Below are 8511 nucleotides of genomic sequence, written 5' to 3'. Positions count from 1 at the left end.
CACCATTGTCTGTACAAAATGCACTGAATCTAATTCTACCACGCCCAGAAATCTGCTCCTTTCATTCTCTGTACCCAAAGCACTAGACGACCAGTTCTTAGCATTTAGCCATACCCTTATCCTACTCTTCTTCTATTCCTCTGGTGATGTAGAGGTTAACCCAGCCCTTGGTGGGATGTGAGTACAGTTCAGGTAAACCTAGGTGTTGAGTGACGATGACAGTCCCCATCGCTTTTGTTTACTGTGAATTTGGTGGTCCACTGCAACTGAAGGCTAAACAAGGTGGGTGCAGCTCTGGATTGTGTGAGCTTTGTTCACATAAGTACAGCATCACTACTCTTATTTGGTCTGCTAGGCAAGGAACACAGACAGATATGTGAGGGATTGAGTCTTCTAGGACCTCTGTATTCTGTTTTCTGTCTGTTGGCTCTATTCAATGCTCTATTCAATGCCTTCGTGGCCATTCAAAGAGGTGGGAATATTTACACTGCTTAGATTTAGCATGGGCATTGTGGTGGCTGTTAATTTCATTCTGCTCAAATGAAAGTAATCCTCAGTGTTGATTCACAGGATCGAAATGAAGGCATTATGAAAATAATTTTATAATGACCATTTCTAATGGAAATAATGATCTTTGCCGATTTGAGCAGAGGGCTGGAAAATGCAGGTGCACAAAGACTGATCCTCAGGCCCAATTTTCCTTTATGGTGTTGTAAAGAACAGCATGGTTGGGATGAGTACAATTATGTTTCACGTTGTGAATAATTACAGAAATTTAAATCAAAATGCTTTGATGACACTTATGCCATTGTGCTCCAGTTTGTTCCCAGTATGCAATTGAGACCAGCTTGGTCCAATGTCTAATACCTCAGATCCCAAGTAAACGCCTTAAAAAGGGTTATTAGGATTTACACAGACAGAGTGCAATTCATGGAAATTAGAAATTGGGCCTCAAGTAGGCCTTGGTAAAGATGAACCATTACAGACAGCAAATGTTTGTGTCGTTAATGTCTTTTCTGGTTGCCAAAGCTTTGATCTCTGTAATTTGACATGTAGGATTACATTGACCAAATATTTTTCCTCCTCTCATCAAAATGGAATATGCCACTAAATGATATTTAGTGTGTATAACATTTTGGTTCAACTGATTCAACTCAGGGAAGAACATTAGTTGTAATACTGGGGCATTTTAAAAGCTAGTTATAATTTAGCTAAAAATAAAAACCCAAATATGGAGAAACTACAGTCGTGATTTAAGGAGGATTAAAAGCAATTGTTCTGGTAACCCTTAGCAACAGACTGGTATAGGAACCATTTAGTTAATATTGTTTCAGTACATATGGCATGGTAGTCTTCTGCCCATTTTTTAGGTGCTTGATTGTTGTTGGTTTTGTAGCTCAATGTTTTGTTTGGGTATTATTCTACACAGTGGCTATTATTCTAAAAAGCTCTGCCCCAAAACAAGACCAAATGTGGTTGTTCCAGACCGGACCAACTTTGTACCAATCATAGACGTATATGTTTCAGAAGTTTGGACATCACAGTACAGCACAGCACAGCACAGTAGAGTATAGCTCAGTACATTACAGTACAGTAAATACTGTACTCTAGTGTGCTCTATTGTACTGTACTAAACTCTACTGTACAGTACTGTACTATGCTCTCCAAACTTGTGAAACATATAAGTCTATGATTGGTTCAGATTTGGAGTGAACAAATTTCAACTACTTTTCAACATCCATGAACGTCAGGTGTGGTAGGTGCTCAGTGGGTGAGAGGGCTGGTTACAGTAAACAGAAAGAGAGGGGGCTCATGGGTAGGTGTCAGTAAAAGCTGGGAGAGGTGACATTAACTGAAGAGAGAGAGAAGAGAGACATGGAGATAGAGGGGAAAGGGAGATACCTAGTCAGTTGTACAATTTAATGCTTCAACTGAAATGTGTCTTCCGCATTTAACCCAACCTCTGAATGCTTTCAACTGAAATGTGTCTTCCGCATTTAACCCATCCTCTGAATGCTTTCAACTGAAATGTGTCTTCCGCATTTAACCCAACCTCTGAATGCTTTCAACTGAAATGTGTCTTCCGCATTTAACCCAACCTCTGAATCAGAGAGGTGCAGGGGGCTGCATAAATTGACATCCACAACATCGGTGCCCGGGGAACAGTGCATTAACTTCCTTGCTCAGGGGCAGAACGACAGATTTTTACCTTGTTACCTGCCCAACGCTCAGGGGTGCTCGTGACTGTTTCAGTGATGTGTATTCATGGGTGCCAAGGGAAACCAGGTAGCTCCACATTTTTAAACAATTAAAAAACAAAATGATAATTTCAGGATGTTTAAATGTTTAATTTTAAATGGTGCTGGAACAGTGGTGCTGGTCCTGTTGTCTTTGTGCTGATTTGTGATAATTCTGTGGTCCTAAATCACTAGTTGTTTAGTAAACTGTTGAAAACATTCACTTGCTTGACCATACTGCAGATGATAACTGTATGTATGCGATATTTGCTTTGTGGAATTCACCAGACAGATGTTGCTCTTCGGTTTTGTGATGAAACAAACCTATGTGTAGTTGAATTCATTCAGCCACTGTGTGACTGTTGTCCTTTTGTTGTCACGGCCTTATTGTATATCACGGTGGGGTATGAACGAATAGGTTATAGARCAAACAACGCWATTATCACAACATAGGTTGTAATATGGCTTTTTTACAGGCTTGGCTTGGCTTCCTCAGTGATTTTACCCACTCATTGCTACTGGACTGTTCACACTCTTGTTTTGACCACAACATGACAGAAACAGAAAGAAAACAGTTATGAGTTGAACGTAACAGTGTGTGTGTGGACGGGAGGACAGTAGCAAGTGACCCAACTGTGGTTTGTGACTACTATGAATACCCATTGTAGCCAATTCACTTGCAGTCATTCTGCGTACTGATTTTCTGGTCATTCTGTTAATCACTAACAGAATTATGCATTTTAATTACATAAATCATAAACCATTTTTTTCAGTATAAACACTATAACTAATTGGTAGATGTACCTTTATTTGTCACTTCTGTGAACTTTCATAATCCTCCCTCATGAGGTAGAGAAATACAAAAATGTCCTAAAGTTAATGTTTTTCTTTTTGTGACAGAATGGCAAGACACTAGACAATATTTCTTAAATTTACAGAAGGCAAATAATTTCTGCCAAAACTAAATATAAATGTTGATATTAGTTGGCAGGGGTCTTCAACGTTGTAATGAACACGATGAGAGACAGAGTGCTGTTTTCAAGYGCAGGGAGCAGCAGGTGTTTATTTGCAAAGGACCACGGGAGGAGGCAGGTAGCTGGGTCCAGGGGCAGGCAGAAGGTCATACACAGGGGGTCCAAAAGGGCAACAGTACAGGCAGGGAAAAGGCTAATAACGTAGTCCGGGAGATCGGGCAAGAGGTTGATGACAGGAAATCTGAAAGGCAAAAGTACAGGCAGAGAATAGGAAAAAAGCGTTGTTAGTGAGGATGGCCAAAAACAACAATACACGGGAGGACTAATACAGAAATAAACAGAGCTCCGAATAGAATATCTATCAAAAACAAACAATACCTCACAATGATGGTGTGCAAAGAAATGAACTAAATCGTGTGTTTAAATGACAAACAGGTGATCAGAATTCAGTTGATTGGGATCTGGGGAGTGAGCTGCTTTCAGGGGATCTATGTGTTTGAGAGTGTCAGCTGGAAAGTGGGCTGGAAAGTGAGCTGCTTTCAGGGGATCTATGTGTTTGAGAGTGTGAGTTGGAAGCAGACGTTGCGAACATGTATTTCTAATAACTTTTAAGACTTTTTCTGCTATGTGTGGTCTACGACCCCTTTTCCATCTGTTTTACCAGAATTCAAAGCCTTTGCTTTTTCCACATCTTTGGGATGGAAAATGGTTGAAAAATGTATATGTKCCTCAATTAAAAACAAATACAGACCCTTAGCTTTCATTTGACACCAAATGTGATGTGCTCCTCTGAGCCTCACGTTAGATTTCATGGGGCTTTTACATGGAAATGCCCATATCCACCTACCCAGAGGAACKGCAGCATCTCATAACCCCTTCGCTCACTTGGTGGATACAGTATCTTACCACCACGCCCATTCTATCTTCTGGACCCTGGGTGCAAGTTTTGTCTTTTGCCCTGGCACTATACAGTTGATTGAAATAATCAAAGTTTGATGATGAGTTGGTTATTTTAATAATCTGTGTAGTGCTAAGGCAAAAACCAAAATGTGCACCCAGGTGGGGCCCCAGGACCGAGTTTGGGAAACCCTGCCCTAGAGCGCTGGTTACTAATTTAATAACCTGAAATCTGACCCAGTGCCGCTGACTGGACTGGCAGGAAAAGTTGCATCCATTTTCTGGGAAGTATTAAGATTAGCTTGTTAACAGATATGAGATGGTAAAGTGTGCAGGAGTAGCATCCCAGTGCTGCCTGGAAAGTGTGTCAGTTACCTGGGGGATTGACTAAACAATATAGAGAGTGACAGGGCTCAAACCAAAGGTTGCATTACTGGGTGGAGATCGGCCCCGCCCTTCAAAGTTGTGAGAACCAAAACCTGGTCTAAGCTACAGGGTCACCGGAGAGAGAGGTGTGGAAAGAGTCAGGGGAGATGAGAAAGAGAGAGATGCAACCAGAGATGGGGGGGACAACCTGACAGACAGACAAAGTGGTGCCAGGCACTGCCTATGCCCTGCAGCCACACCTCTCCCAGCTTCATCCCCAGCCTCACCCCCAACCCCAGCCTCACCCCAGCCCCAGCTCAAGATCCCCTGCTGGCCAGCTGTTCCTTGGCCACCAGGATACTCCCCAGGAGGTTAGCTGTGTGTTTGTGTTGTTTCTCTAGAATAACCACAAGGCAGGGCAGCTTTTCCCCTCCCCTCCCCTTCTCAACCCATATGGGAGATGGAGAGATGGATCACMCCCACACATTCACCTGAAAACCACTGTGTTTTTGGTCATGTGCCTCAACAGCTGTATCACTGACCCATAATTCACTGACTGTTGTCTATTCTAGACAAACTTGATAACAACCTATTTTCTCCCATTCTTCCTTGCAGATTTTCTCAAGCTCTGTTAAGTTAGATGGGGAGCGGAGCCAAACAGCAATCTTCAAGTCTTTCCACAGATTTTCAATGGGATTCAAGTCTGGTATTTGGCTGGGCCACTCAAGGACTTTCACTTTCTTGTTCTGAAGCCATTCCAGCATTGCTTTGGCTGTATGCTTGGGGTCATTGTCCTGTTGGAACGTAAATCTTCTTCCCCCAGTCCTAGGTTGTTTGCACTCWGAWGCAGGTTCTCMTCAAGGAATTGCCTGTATTTKGCTCCATTCATTGTTCCCTCTATCCTTATCAGTCTCCCAGTGCCTGCCACTGAAAAGCGTCACCATAGCATTAATGCTACCACCACCACGCTTCACAGTAGGGGTGGTGTTTACCACCACAAAACAATGTTGGCACTAAGACCGCACTCAACGAGCTGTATAGGGTCATAAGCAACCACCCAGAGGTGGCGCTTGCGTGGGTAGTGACTTAGTAGTAGTAACCTTTTCTCAATACATTTCTCAATACAGGGGGTGCTGTTTCCACTTTGGAAAATATTGTCTCCAAATTAAACTGCCTCATACTCAATTCTTGCTCGTACAATATGCATATTATTATTACTATTGGATAGAAAACAATCTCTAGTTTCTAAAACCGTTTGAATTATGTCTGTGGGTGAAACAGAACTCTTTCTACAGCGAAAATCATGACAGGACATGCGAAGGTCAGAAAAATAGTCTCTGTTCTCAGATCAGTTTAAAGCTCTGTGTGTSCCCTATGGATCGAAATGAACTGCACCCGCCTTCCCCTGGATGTCAGTAACCAATGAGAAGTGGAATGGAGTCTCTACGTATTTCTCAGAGTTTATAAAACGCCATGGAGTGACATGTACGTTCTTTTGGACGCTCGTCAAGGCGCAAGAGAGGACATCAGAATGGCATGCTCAAAAGCTCTCGTTATCGGACTAAGATATATCCGTCTGTGATTTAATTCAATATAGGTGTTAGAAACATCATAACGAAGTTATTTTAAACCGATTTATATCAGTTTATGCGAGTATATTGCTATTTTCGGAATTTCGTAGTATTGCGCTTTGAGGATTTGGACATGTGTGTGCCACGTAGCTATTGTTAGCTGCTAGTTCCGAAGTTGAAGAGGACGTTTTACAACAAAGCAACGATTCTTTTGGACAAAGGAACCTTGCCCAAGATACTGATGGAAGCTCGTCCAAAAGTAAGAGCTATTTATGATTTTATTCCGTATTTATGTGGAAAAATGTAAACGCATTTGTCGGCCATTGTTGCGGCACTAGTCTGGCTGTAACGCACACTGTATGTCTAGTAACGTTAATTTTAAAATCGAACTCAGCGGGTGCATTAATAACTAATGCATCTTTCATTAGCTGTCCAACCTGTATTTTTTAGTCAATCTAATCGATAAATAATCGTAAACTTAGGTGCCTTTCCAAGATGGCGCCGGCCAGAATGCATGCCATGTTTTGACAGATTACATTGCATAACCACGATTTGTGATGCTAAATATGCACATTTTCGAACAAACTCTATTTGCATTGTGTAATATGATGTTACAGGACTGTCATCTGAAGAATTCTGAGAAGGTTAGTGAAAAAATTAATATATTTTGGTGGTGATAACGTTATCGCGCTTTTTGCCTTGAATCAATGCTGGGGTGATGTTAGCTCATGTGGTATGCTAATACAACGATATATTGTGTTTTCGCTGTAAAACACTTAGAAAATCTGAAATATTGTCTGGATTCACAAGATCTGTGTCTTTCAATTGCTGTAAGCTGTGTATTTTTAAGAATGTTTTATGATGAGTAATTAGGTAATACACGTTGCTCTCTGTAGTTATTCTAGTCGCTTTGGTGAGTTTTGTGATAGTGGCTGCAATGGTAAACTATGATATACCTGAAAAATGCACATTTTTTCTAAAAAAACATATGCTATACCATAAATATGTTATCAGACTGTCATCTTATGAAGTTGTTTCTTGGTTAGTGGCTAATATTCTTTATTTAGTCGAATTAGTGATAGCTACTGATGGAGTAAAAAACTGGTGGAGAAAAAAAACTGGTGTCTTTTTGCTAACGTGGTGGCTAATAAAGATTTACATATTGTGTCTTCCCTGTAAAACATTTTAAAAATCAGAAATGATGGCTGGATTCACAAGATGTTGGTCTTTCATTTGCTGTATGCTGTGTATTTTTCAGAAATGTTTTAGGATGAGTATTTTGGTAATTGACGTCGGTCTCTGTAATTATTCCGGCTGCTTCCAACGCTATTTCAGATTGCAGCTGCAATGTAGAACTGTGATTTATACCTGAAATATGCACATTTTTCTAAAAAAACATATGCTATACCATAAATATGTTATCAGACTGTCATCTTATGAAGTTGTTTCTTGGTTAGTGGCTATATATATCTTTATTTAGTCGAAATTGTGATATCTGCCCATGCAGGAAAAAAATGGTGGAGAAAAAAAAGTTGTGTCTTTTGCTATCGTGGTTAGCTAATAGATTTACATATTGTGTCTTCCTTGTAAAACATTTTAAAAATCAGAAATGATGGCTGGATTCACAAGATCTGTATCTTTCATCTGGTGTCTTGGACTTGTGATTTAATGATATTTAGATGCTAGTATTTACTTGTGACGCTATGCTAGGCTATGCTAGTCAGCTTTTTTACTGTGGGGGGTGCTCCCGGATCCGGGATTGGGAGGAACTAGAAGTTAATGCAGAAAAACTGAAATACGTTTTACCTCATTTCTACCAGCATTTTACCTGTGCAACTAGAGGCAAAGAAACTGTAGATCACCTTTATTCCACACACAGAGACGCATACAATCCTCTCTCACTCTCTATTTGGCAAATCTAATCATAACACCATCTTCCTGATTTGAGCTTACAAGCAAAAGGTCAAATGGGAAGTATCAGTGACGCGCTCAATACAGAAGTTGTCTGATGAAGTGGATACAGCCAGAGCCTAGACTTGTTTCGCTAGCACAGACTGGAATATTTTCCCTGGATTAATCCGATGGCATTAAGGAGTTTACCAAATCAGTCACCAACTTCATTAACAAGAGTCCAGCAGCAACAATGTTATCCCCACATTGACCGTACGTTCATATCCCAATGGATATGCCATTGGATTACTGAGCTAAAGGCTAGAGCTTCTGCTTTCAAGGAGTGGGACACTAATCCGGACGCTTATAAGAACTCCCGGTATGCCCTTCTACGAACCATCAAACAAGTGTCAATACAGGACTAAGATCGAATWCTACTACAACGGCTCTGATCCTCGTCGAATGTGGCAAGGGTTTGCAAACAAAGGGAAAACCAGCCGCAAGCTGCCCAGTGACGCAAGCCTACCAGATGAGCTAAATTCATTTTATGCTCGCTTAGAGGATAGCAAAACTGAA

The sequence above is a fragment of the Salvelinus sp. IW2-2015 genome, linkage group LG13 (assembly GCF_002910315.2).
Source record: "Salvelinus sp. IW2-2015 linkage group LG13, ASM291031v2, whole genome shotgun sequence".
Classification (NCBI taxonomy): Eukaryota; Metazoa; Chordata; class Actinopteri; order Salmoniformes; family Salmonidae; genus Salvelinus; species Salvelinus sp. IW2-2015.
This window is presented reverse-complemented; position numbering follows the sequence as displayed.